The sequence below is a fragment of the Canis lupus genome, chromosome 7, assembly GCF_003254725.2.
Source record: "Canis lupus dingo isolate Sandy chromosome 7, ASM325472v2, whole genome shotgun sequence".
NCBI lineage: Eukaryota > Metazoa > Chordata > Mammalia > Carnivora > Canidae > Canis > Canis lupus.
Window position 1 is genome coordinate 40,301,647 of NC_064249.1, and position 12,279 is coordinate 40,313,925.

The window sequence follows — 12,279 nt, forward strand, 5'->3', positions numbered from 1 at the left end:
ACAAAACCACCATCACAATCAAGATCCCAAATATCTCCATCACACTCCATTGTTCTCCTGCCCTAAAGAACACCTCTTTCCCTCCACACCATCTCATGCCATCACAGGATGCTTTCTGTCACTATGGATTAGAGTGTATTTTCTAAATTTTTATGTAAATAGGACCATACAGTATATACTCTTTTGTGCCTAGCTTCACTCCCTAAGCAGAAGAATTTTTGAGAGATTCATTCACACTGTTTCAAATAACCACAAAACGTTCCTTTTTATTAGTAAATAATATTCCATTGTATGGATATACCACATTATCCATTTATCTGTAAATTGACATTTGGATCATTTCATTTATCATTATTAAAAATAAAACTACTGGAGCACCTGAGTGGCTCAATCAGTAAAGCATCTGCCTTCCCCTCAGGTCATGATCCCAGAGTTCCCGGATGAAGTCCCACGTTGGGCTTCCTGCTCAGTGGGGAGCCTGCTTCTCCCTCTCCTACTGCCCCTCCCCCAACTAAAGCCTTCTCTCTCTCTAATAAATAAATAAAATCTTAAAAAATAAATAAAACTACCATGAAAATTCACATACAGATGTTTGTGTCTCCACTTCTCCTCTGTAAATACTTGGGAGTATAATTGCTGAAACACAGAGTAGATTTATACCTAACATTTTAAGAGGTTTGATATTCTTTTTTAAAATATCTGCACCATTTCATGTCCCCGTGAACACTGACTAATAGCTATAGTATTTCCACACCATTGTCAACACTTGGCATTTGCAGACTTTAATTTTAGCCATTGCAAAGAGTGTGTGCTGTAGTGTAGGGTGATCTCACTGTGGTTTTAATTTCTCTGGTAATCCAAGATGTTTATTCTCTTCTCAAATCCTTACTGGCTCTCTGCAAATCTTCTTTTGTGAAGGGTCTGCCCACACTCTCACTTCTTTATTGGGCTATTTGTCTTTTTATTATTGAATCGCAAGAGTTTAGTCTTTAGTTTTTTATTCTGGTCTGATTTACATGTTGCAAATATCTTCTCTATGTCTGTAGCCTGCCATTCATTTTCTTAATGATATTTTTTGAAGAGCACAAGTTTTTAGTTTTGATAAAGTGCAGTTTATCAACTTCTTAATTTTATGAGTCAGTTTTGTTTCCTATTTAGGAAAGTATACCCAAGGTCAAAAGATTATGTTCTGTTTTTCCCTAGAAGTTTTATCATTTTCACATGTACATTCGGGTCTATGCACCATTCAAAGTGAATTTTTTGGTGTGTGTGTGTGTAATATGGGGGAAATGTTCTCTTTTTTTCCTGAGAATATCCACTTACTCCAGCACCATTTGCTGAGTAAGCATTCTTTTGCCTCTTTTTAATCTGAGTTGTTCATCTCTTATCCAATTACTGGAGTTATTTACATATTTGGGAATGTATCCCTGTGTCAGATACATGTTTAGAAAATATTTCCTTCTAATTTGTGACCTACCTTTATATTCTATTCATTGTGACTTTCAAAGATCAAAAACTTATAATTTCATGGAAATTATTTATCCTCTTTTTCTCTTACAGTTCAGGTTTTTATAGCCTTTTAAAAACCTATCTGCCTAACTGAATATTATAAAGTTCTTTGTCTACATTCTCTTTTAGAAATGTAAGTTTTTAGCTCTTATATTTAAATATGTGGTACATATAAAGTTAATTTTTGCATATGGCATGAGGTGAGAGTTGATGTTAATTTTTTCCTATATAGACATCCAGGTGTTTTACCACCACTTCCTTAAAAAACAAAACAAAAACAAGATAAAACAAAACACTAACTTTTCCTCATAGAATTACTTTGTAACCTTTGTCAACAATCAATTAGCCATTATCAATGTACATCTACTTCTGGGTTATCAGTAGATGATCTTACACATCAATCTTTATGCTCCAAATCACACTTTCTTGTTTACTGTTGGTTTGTGTTGCGTCTTGAGATCAATTAGTATAAATTCATCAACTTTGTTGGTTTCTTTTTTCAAAATTGTTTTAACTAATCTAGGGTTTTTGCCTTTCCATATGAACTTTTACATTGATTTTTAAAAAGTTTTTATTTATTTATTTGAGAGAGGGACCACAGGTAGAGGGGAGGGACAGAGGGAGAGGGAGATGCAGACATCTTGCTGAGCAGGGAACCCAATGCAGGGCTTGATTCCAGGACCTGGAGATCATGACCTTAGCCAAAGGCACTTAACCAACTGAGCCACCCATGCACCCTTTACGTTGATTTTTAAAATTTATTTTTAAAAGTCTATTAGAATTTCGATTGGGATTGCATTGAATCTGTGGATGAATTTGAAGAGAACCACCATCTTAACACTGTCTTCCAATCCATGAACTTCATACAACTTCCCATTTCTGTAGTTCTATTTTGTACATTTTATATTAAATTTATTCCTAATTGCTTTATACTGTATACCAATATAAATGGAGTTTTATTTCATTTTTAAATTATTATAAGTCCTCTTTGGTAATAGTCCTCAATTTTCTGAAAGATTTTGTGTATAATTGAAATTTTTCCCTCTGGACATTTGATAGAATATACCAGCAAGGCTGTTTGGACCTGGATTTTTCTTCACAGGAAAGTTTTTTGATAAGAAATTTAAGCTCTTAATTGATAGAGGATTATTCACACTTTTTTCTCTTTTTGTGTCAATTTGGCAGGTTATATTTTTCAGGGAATTTGTTCACTTCACTTAGTTATCAATTTTATTAGCATAAAAATTTACACAATATTTTCTGATATAGTAATAACTGTCCTTCATTCCTGGTTTTGCTAATGTGTTTGCTCTTTTTCTTTTTGATCTGTTTAGCTAAATTTCTCAGTTTTGTCAAAGAACTGACTTTGGTCTTTGTTACTTGATTCTAATTTTTTCTCTCCTTTTTTATGTTATTGACTTATGCTATTATCTTTATGGTTTTATTCCTCTGACTTACTTTATGGGTGATAGGCAGAACTATTTTGGTATTGTGGACATTGCTGCTATAAACATTGGGGTGTATGTGCCCTTTCGAATCACTGTGTTTGTATCCTTTAGATAACTACCTAGTAGTATTGTAGGGTAGCTCTATTTTTAACTTTTTGAGGAACCTCCATTCTGCTTTCCACAGTGGCTGCGCCAGTTTGCCTTCCCATCAACAGTGTAGGAGGGTTCCCCCTTTTTCTGCATCCTCACCAACATCTGTTGTTTCCTGAGTTGTTAATTTTAGCCATTCTGACAGGTATGAGGTGGGACCTCATCGTGGTTTTGATTTGTATTTCCCTAATATCAAATGATGTTAGCTTTTTTCATGTGTCTGTCAAACATTTGTATGTCTTCTTTGGGGTAATGTCTGGAGAATGAAACTGGACCATTTTCTTACACCATACACAAAAAATAAACTCAAAATGGGTGAAAGACCTAAATATGAGACAGGAATCCATCAAAATCCTAAAGGAGAACACAGATAGCATCTTCTTTGCCTTGGCCACAGCAACTTCTTCTAGAAACATCTCCAAAGGCAAGGGAAACAGAAGCAAAAATTAACTATTAGGATGTCATCAGGATAAAAAGCTTTTGCACAGCAAAGGAAACAGTCGGCCAAACTAAAGGCGACCTATGGAATGAGATAAAATATTTGCAAATGACTTATCAGATAAAAGACTGGTATCCAAAAATCTCTAAAGAACTTATCAAACCTAACTCTGGGAAACAAACAAGGGGTAGTGTAAGGGGAGATGAGTGGGCGGATGGGGTGACTGGGTATCAGACACTGAGGGGGGCACTTGACGGATGAGCACTGGGTGTTATATTATATGTTGGCAAATTGAGCTCCAATAAAAAAATATATTTAAAAAAAGGACTTATCAAACTCAACACTCAGAAAACCAAAAAAATCTAGTCAAGAAATGGACAGAAGACATGGAATAGTCTTTTTTTAATGAGTTGTATGAGTACTTTATGAACTAGGGATACTAATTCTTACTATGTTATTTGTGATATAGTTATTCATGATGTGTCTTATACTTCTGTTTGTGGTATTTTAAAATGCCAAAGTCTTCTCATAGATTATGAAGATATATTCTTTACTAAGATGCTGTCTTCTAGTTGCGGGTTGTGTGTCATAGGACATCTCCTGAGACTTCTCTAAATTTCTTTAAACATGAAATCCAGACTTCGTCTCAAGAGAGGAAATATTTGTGTGAATGTGGGAGACAAGCCACTTCTCCAATTGTGTTCTCCAAAGCATAATGTCTTTTTTTAAAAAAGATTTTATTTATTTATTCATGAGAGACAGATAGAGAAAGACAGAGACAGAGACACAAGCAGAGGGAGAAGCAGGCCCCATGCAGGGAGCCCAATGTGGGGACTCAATCCAGGATCTCGCCCTGGACTGAAGGCAGCCCTAAACCGCTGAGCCACCCGGGCTGCCCCAAAGCAGGATGTCTTGATGGTCTTATTGTTAATATGCAAACAAAAACAGTGCCTCACTGATAATAAAAAAAAAAAGAGAGAGAGAGACATGCATGTTAAGAATTATAACTAATATCACAGTGGCCTCTCAAAGACCCCTTTCACCTTTGTTTCCTCCTGAGACTGACCTTTCCATACGTGAAATCTTATTCACAAACTGTCTCCTCCTCATAGCTGTAAGTCTCCTCTCCCTTCCTTGGATTGGAGGAAATTGAATGGATTTATCTACACATGCCACTCTGAAATCAATCTCTCCTCTCTTCCTTATCAGTGAATAATTAATGTGATCTGCTTCCACAACTGGCATTTCTTCTGCCCCTGAGCAAGGCCAGAGCTGCTTTACATGTGGTGGGAGGGGTAAAAATGGAACAAGGGAAGTACATGCAAAAGGAAGAAGTAGTGGTTAGCGGTCTGCTGAGAAAGTTCTCAGATGACAGCAAATAAAAAATATTAGAAAATGAACAACTCTGTGCAAGTCTCTGGTTTCTTCTCTTTGGCAGTTCCAGGCAGAAGAAAAAAAAAAAATCTGTGCCTTGGTTTATTCTTTTAAGATTTCCAGGCAAGACTAGCTCCCTGGTCAGTGCCCAGAGGCTCCTTAGTATCTACCTAAGCCCCTTTTAACAGTGACAAGAGTGTGATCCTCTATTACTTGAGGCCACGGGGAGCTCTGTGGTCACCCATGCCTGCCTGCCAATCTATATGAGCATGGCCTGCCTTACAGGTAAGCCTGTCTTCTGAGGAATGGCAACAATGGGACAAATAAGATCTCCAAAGGGAAGGGCAGGTTTTACAGGTGCCTATTGATGAAACAATGTCTGAGCTATAAATCTGCTCACAGTTCAGCAGCTGACAGACTCCAATGAGATGAATCTGAAAGCAAGCATGTACCAAGGGAGTCTTACTGAAAAGTCCCTGCTTCCTGCCAGAATTAAGTGGTCTCGCTGAATCAGCATCTGTTTTCAATACCCAGCCCTGCCACTTCGCTTCAACATCAGGTTAACAAGGCACCTGGAATATTTCTTGGCACAAAATCCTTTTGCTCCTCTGTACCTGAATGGAAAGAAAGGTCCCCACACCAATTTGGAAAAGAGAAGACACTTGCTCTCCAAAAGGCTTAAATATACTGAAAGTGGGACTTGCTCTTTTATTCATAAAGTATCAACAAGCTTCTTTTGGAATCAGGAACATGGACCAAGTTATATGGCCTTAAATAGAAATAGGAATTTTTTTTAAAGATTTATCCATTTATTCATGAGAGACACAGACTGAGAAAGAGAGGCAGAGACACAGACAGAGGGAGAAGCAGGCTCCATGCAGGAAGCCCGACGTGGGACTCGATCCCGAGATCATGACCTGAGCCAAAGGCAGGTGCACAACCGCTGAGCCACCCAGGCGTCCCATAGAAATAGGAATTTATTCCCATTGGGAATGGCTTTTAGAATACTGATCAGGAAGGTCAAGAACAACCTGGGATCAGAAGGCAGCTTGCAGGGGGAAGCTGGTGGGAATCTGCCCCTCTACCTGTCATCGGTAGCCTACTCAACCTCTCTATGCCTCCATCTCCTTATTGTAAGCTGAGCATAAATGTGCACCCCAAGATCTTGTGAGGATTAAATGAGTTAATGCATGTGAGGGGCTTAGAACAACATCTGGAAAGTACCAAATATTTAAATCAGTGATTGCTTTTGCTGGCTGACTCATTTTACCTGCTGACACATGAGCTTCTCTCACAGAACGTCCCATCATCTGAAGTCATCTTGTTTGCCTAACTGTTCACTTGTATGACATTGGCCTTCCTTCACCTTCATGGAGTCGGTTGGGCTGCTTCGCTGCGTGCTGCATGCTGGTGCCGAGAACTTAGGCTGCCTCTCACCAATGGTCTGAATGCTTCTGCTCTGGAAACTGTTGCAGTCTGGGGCACCAGGGCTGATTCTGTCTCCCTGGGGAAGGCTGGACTTCTGGGCTTGAGGAGGCATGCACCGTGAGCCTCCACAGAATGCATGGATTAATCAGAATTAATTGGTTCAAGTCAGATTGATGGAGGAGATGACACTCGAAGTCCTGTCCCTGGAGGGTTTCCTTCATCACCTGCTTTGAGGAATGATCCTGGTTGGGGCTGCCTTGCTGCAGCAGACCCACTCCCATTAATTCCAGCACACTGTACAAAAACACCTGTGAAACATGCCCTGGATCCTCTTCTCCTAGTTCCTCTTCTTCAGGTAAATGGTTGAACGGAGTTCTACATGAGGCCATAGGTGTGGACTACAGGAGAAGAGGTCAGGCAGCAAAAGTCAAGCTACCCATTCATACAACTCCTGTCTGCCAGCACAATCCCCGAGGAGGGACACTGCTGTGCATGAACAGCCTTGTGGTCACAGGAGACTTGCTCACGATGAGCACTTAAGATTGCTTCGTCCCTGGATGTGCCATGATTGAGCATTCAATTTCCAGTAAGATCCAGTGGTAAACTGGATGCTTTTTCTCTAAAATCCTAGGAGCCCATCCCCTTATTCTCTTGTCCTGGCTCCTCAGAGGCCTCAGGCAACACCCATACTGGCTATAGTCACTTAGGGAAACACAAGACCTGCTGTATCCCATTTTTCAAATGGCCGAGCAGTTTCTGTGGCAATTGAAGCTTGCAGATCCTTCTCTTGCCCTGGGCCTGGCTCAAAACTGACTGCCTTGTGGGCTACTTGGCGATTGGGTAAGAATGATACACTTAAATGAGGAATATGTTGCTTCCAAAATTCAAAGAAATCTGCCAAGTATTGTGTCTCTTCTTCACTGACAAAGGGGTGCAAGTGGCAGCAATTTGCTTTGACTTTGAAGATGTCCTGAAATGGGGTTGATAATGTCATCTAACTTAGAGGAATTCTGTGGGAAGAAAATTCTGAACCAACACATGGCATTGAGCAAGTGCTCCTAAGTGTTAGCTCTGACGATGATGGCCATGCTAGTTATGTTTACTGTTGTTGCCATATTTGAAATTTAAGCAAGGTTGCACAGACAAGGCCTCTTTAGTTTTCTAACAGCCTCCCTTGTCCCCTTCCTGGTCATGGCATGCCACAGTCAGCCAGCTCAGAAGGAACAGCAGTAATGACTGACATAGAAATGGAGACACATCTCTTCTTAAAAAGCTGCTATCAAATTCAAGAAGCCAGTATATATCTGCTCAAACAGCTCTTGGGCATCTGAATCATTTTACATGTAGCAATATGTTCCATGGAAGCCCCGGACGGTTTTATGGTTTTCAGCAAGAATATGATAGGAAATGTCCTCTGTCCTTACCTCCTGTGTATGTTCATGTGAGTTGTGTACGCGAGGCAGGGCTGTGGGGAAAGATGGGGAAGCAATAGCAAGAGAAGCTGTGGGTTTTTGGATCTGGAAACAGAGCCAGGAATCCCAAATTCATGTGTGGAGTGTTTGCTGAAAAGGGACAATGGGGCTGGAAAGAGGAGGACAGAGCAGGACAGGTGGGAACAAGGGTTTATTCCAGAGAGGTCCTGATGCCATCCTGAACCCCTCTCCTGTCTGCTGGTGCATCAGGACCAGAGACCAAGCATCACAAAACTTCAGAATGGCCACCAATTTCCTCTTCCTTTTTTCTTTTTCTATACTGGGTGCCCATGAAGATGGTCCAGAGGCTGAGCAGGATACCAGTTTCCTGGGAGGTGCAATCACCATGGACAGAGAGCTAAAGCTAGAGAGCAGCCAGGTGCCAGGACTGAGCTGGCAGGAAGGCACATGTGAATCAGAGAAGACAATAGTGAAGCAGTGGGGCATGAGGAGATCTGAGCACGTAGCACAGACGGTAGTGTGTCCCTCCTGTGATGTCTCTGCAGAGGACGGCTGGTGCTCCCATCACCCTTCCCAGCCCAGCACATTCTTCCCTGGAGCTGTCCCAGCTGCAGGGGGATCAGGCTCCTGAGGTGAGCACACAGCCCAAGTGAGGAGGACAGGGTCCTGCCTCACACAGAAGCACATTCATAGCTGATACTCACCCTCCTCAAGCCCCTCTGAGTCCGGGTCTTGCTGTAGTGATGGGGACGCTGCTTAGTTTCCTGGCCACTCAGTTCCTTTATGTACAGTTAAGTCCCCTGAGTAACTCAGATGCACAGCCAGGTTTGGGCTAGTTTGGACTAATTAGCAAAACTAACAACATAGGTAATATTGAGCACCGACCATGTGCCGGCTACTGTTTCCATCACTTTGCACGCATCGATGAATTTAATCTCCTTTTGAGAGGTATTATTACTATTTTTCCCATTTCACAGATACAGAAACCAAGGCACAAGGAGGTTGAACAACGTACCTGAAGTGGCCTAGCCAGTAGCAGGCGGAGGAGGCATGGGCCCAGAGCCATGCTCTGTTGCACACACATTACTCTTAAAAAGTACACCAAGGCCCACAGGAGCTTAGTCATTCACTCAGGCTAGCCAGCCAGTAGCCAAATCACTAAATTTTCCAGGTGTAAGGCACCTTCTGGCTACCCTTGGGAAGACGGGAATTTCACATTTGTCATTCATTCCGCTAGCATGTATGCAGCATGAGCTCCCTGCCAGGCACTGTGCCAGGAGGGAGAGACAGCAGGATAGTCTGGAGCACCGACAGCCAAGGAGTAGAGGACAGCGGTCCCATGACGCGTGGGGTGCTGGTCCTGACTGCACATTTCTGGGCAAGGAGCCGGCCAGACCCACTTCCGTGGTGCTAGGATGAGGAGACCCCTTGTGTGCCCCACAGAGCTGGCCCTTGGCTGGCACCAGTGCTCTGCTGTGCAGGAAGGACATCGGTGCCAACCGTAACCAAGGCTGCTGTGTTGAGTCCCCACTTATGGGCTGGTTCATTTAGTCAAAGATTATTGTGCAGGTACCATATACTAAAGATACTGGAATTCTCCTGGCTTAACATTCAAAACACAGAACTCAAGAAATATCTCAAAATAGGAATTTGAATGTGCTGCGTTCTACATTTCTTGCCTTCTCTGGCTCTGAGCCCATGCTGTACTTCCTGAGATAATAGCTTCTGCCACCGACCACCCTGCCGCTCCGTCCCCATCCCTGGCTAACACCTACTTCATATTCCAGTTCAGTGCTACTGTCTCAGGGAAGTCTCATTGTTCCCCCAACACTACCTTTGGAAACAATGATGAAAAATTGTCATTCCTAATGATAATAATAGCTAATCCTTAACATAGCTCTTACCTTGTGCCCTGTACTGTTCTAAGAGCTGGATGTATGTTGATTGATTGTATGCAGTATTGTTTGCATACGAGGGAATTAGACACAGAGAGGATAAGCAAACTAGTCAAGGTCACACAGCTAGCGAGTGATGAAGTCTAATTTTGAACCCAGAAGCCTGGCTCCAGAATCGATACACATGCCATAGATTTAAGACAATGTTTTATGACACATTTCAGAACACAAAAAAGAAACACTGCATTAAATGTACACTAAAACCCTGCCTTGATGACAATTGATATCTATTCACATAATTTTATCCCGTTTTCTTCCTTGATGTTGCATTTGACTCTTGTGTCCAAGACTCCTTCTTGTTCAGACTGTGAATCTTCGTCTAAACCACTTTGGCCAGCAGGATGCATTGCTGCCTTTAGATGTAATGATATAGTTTCAAGACATATCAGAGAACACAAAGCTTTGTTTGAAGTCAAAGTTTCATTTCTTATCTGGGTTGCACCGTGAGTTACTGGGAGTGACGTATCTTTTCTGGGACATGAGCCCAGTATGATAGAAAGATACGTTCATGGTCTAGATCTTTGGAGGAAATGATAATGAGCAATGCCGTTGGTGAAAATTTCCAATCATGTGATTAGTTTTCTCTGAACTTGAGAGAGAGAAAGTTTCCCAGCTTAGATCCATCTTGGTCATGCCAGACCACAAGCATTGCTCCTGGCTGACCTCACCTGCACTGCCCATTTCCAGGTGTATCAGGCACCAAGCGAACCAGCCTTGCCAGACCCTGTGCCTCTCCCAGTGCTGGATCCCCTGACACTATCTACCTTTTAGCCACCTGGCCAGCATTTCTCCCCAGTTCACTATCTCAGGGACTGACCCATGTCTCTGTACTTTCAGTAACCTCTGCAGCTCAGGTATCTAACTCACTCTTCCTAGCCAAGGACCAGGAGCCCATAGAGAGCTAGGGTAAGTACTGCTGTCAGGTAGAGGCTTCAAGGGAGGGGCTCACCTGTGAGGTGAGGCTTGTAGGGATGTCCTTTACAGCCCAGGTCCTGCTGAGACTCTCTTGGGCCATCAAGGGAGGCACGCAGCAAGTGGCTGGGGAAAGTGCTGTTGGTTGCAGCCTTCTGTCTAACCTTGTCTTTCTTCCAGAGGATCCAGTGTTTCTGGATGTGGCTTATGCTCAGGTCTGAAGTGGCTATCAGGGACAGGAAGTAGCAGGTGACTTTTGGGGCAGTGCATCTGTCTTTGCTGGAGCTGAGCGAGGTGGAGGTTCAGGGCCCAGCAGAGCCCTGCCCAGCAGTGGCACAGACAGCGACCACGCCTCGGCATGCGGGAAGGGTGCTGGTTTCTTTCAGAGCCTGCTGCTACTGTGCCTCTTCTCTGTCTGGGCCGAGAGGCTGAAGCCCTGGGAATTGAAGTTTCAGAACTGGGCTGTAAGAGCCTCATTGTTTCTTATTACTCCTGATTCTCTCATTTCCTCCAGCAGAGCCTCTAGGAAGACCTAGGAAGGCCAGGAGGGTCCAAGTTCCCAGCTCTTCTCTTCTAGGGACTTCCTCTCCAAAGAGTAATGTAGTTCAGTGCATTAGGCATGGTGGGCCCTCAACATACCTTATCTTCCTTCGCCTTTGAGAACACTTTCCTCCTCAGGATCCCTCCATTGCCTGCTTCACAGTGAAGAAAGATACCCTCAGCCAAGCAGCCCAAGCATGGAGAGAACCCCAGAGGGAGCTACAGTAAGTGAGCAATGTCTTGCACTTGTGTCTTGATCTTGACTCAGTCGTCAGGGTCTCCAGGTGCCAATCAGGACACCTGTGTACCTCCTCCCTGGAGTCCTCAGCCACTGCTGCAAGAAAAAAGAGAAATATTTACCAGGGGTCAGCGAGGTGACCAGTGACTCAGAAGTGCCCCATGAGGATGCTAGCTAGGTTCTGAGGCTATCCCGTCCATGATCTGCTCATGACCCAGATCCAGACCATCAGGGAGCAGGGCTGGCCTGGCTGAGCTACCCTTCCAGTTCTCTCCGTCCCCTCACCCACGACTATGCTTCTTGCAGCCTGAGGTGAAACCAGCACAGCCCCAGGGATCATCAGCTAGGACAGCCAGGCCACTGAGGGGACACAGGCTACAGGAACCTTGGTGAGTAGGAGCTGCCCACGAGTCCCCAAGGGCCAGTAGTGCCAAGTCAGCTGCTGCACACAGTGAGCAGGAGCCCAGGACAGGACACAATTAGCGGAGCAGAGCCCCTGGGGGACATGCTGCCACGGTCCTTGGGTTTGGTGGTAACAGAGGACCTCAACTGGGCAAGTCGTGGGAGGAGCCGTGGATGCTGCCACTAAGGGCAAACCCAATGTCCCTGTCAGTAATTATGAGTCACCATGCCAAAACAAGACTCAGCAACAGCTCTTTGCTTTGGTCACAGGAAGACCAAAAACTGAACTTTCAGCCACTTGAACACCCGGTGGGCAGGACCTTCCAGTATGATTTAAATCTTGATATTTGAATCTTGAGTGTCATGCATATTTCTATCACCCACCTCAGGAGGCCTGTGTAAAAGAATAAATTAAACATAACCATGCAGTGTAGACACTTCTGATTGCACT

General features: G+C 43.5%; 1 long non-coding RNA gene across 1 annotated transcript; it reads right to left on the bottom strand.

Moving 5' to 3' along the window:
• Positions 1-9,803: 9,803 nt before the first annotated feature.
• On the bottom strand, positions 9,804-12,000 carry LOC118355183 (uncharacterized). The gene is made up of 2 exons (XR_004817140.2): positions 11,712-12,000; positions 9,804-11,522 (listed from the first exon to the last, which is right to left on the bottom strand). It is a non-coding gene; the product is annotated as an uncharacterized LOC118355183 (long non-coding RNA).
• Positions 12,001-12,279: the final 279 nt, after the last annotated feature.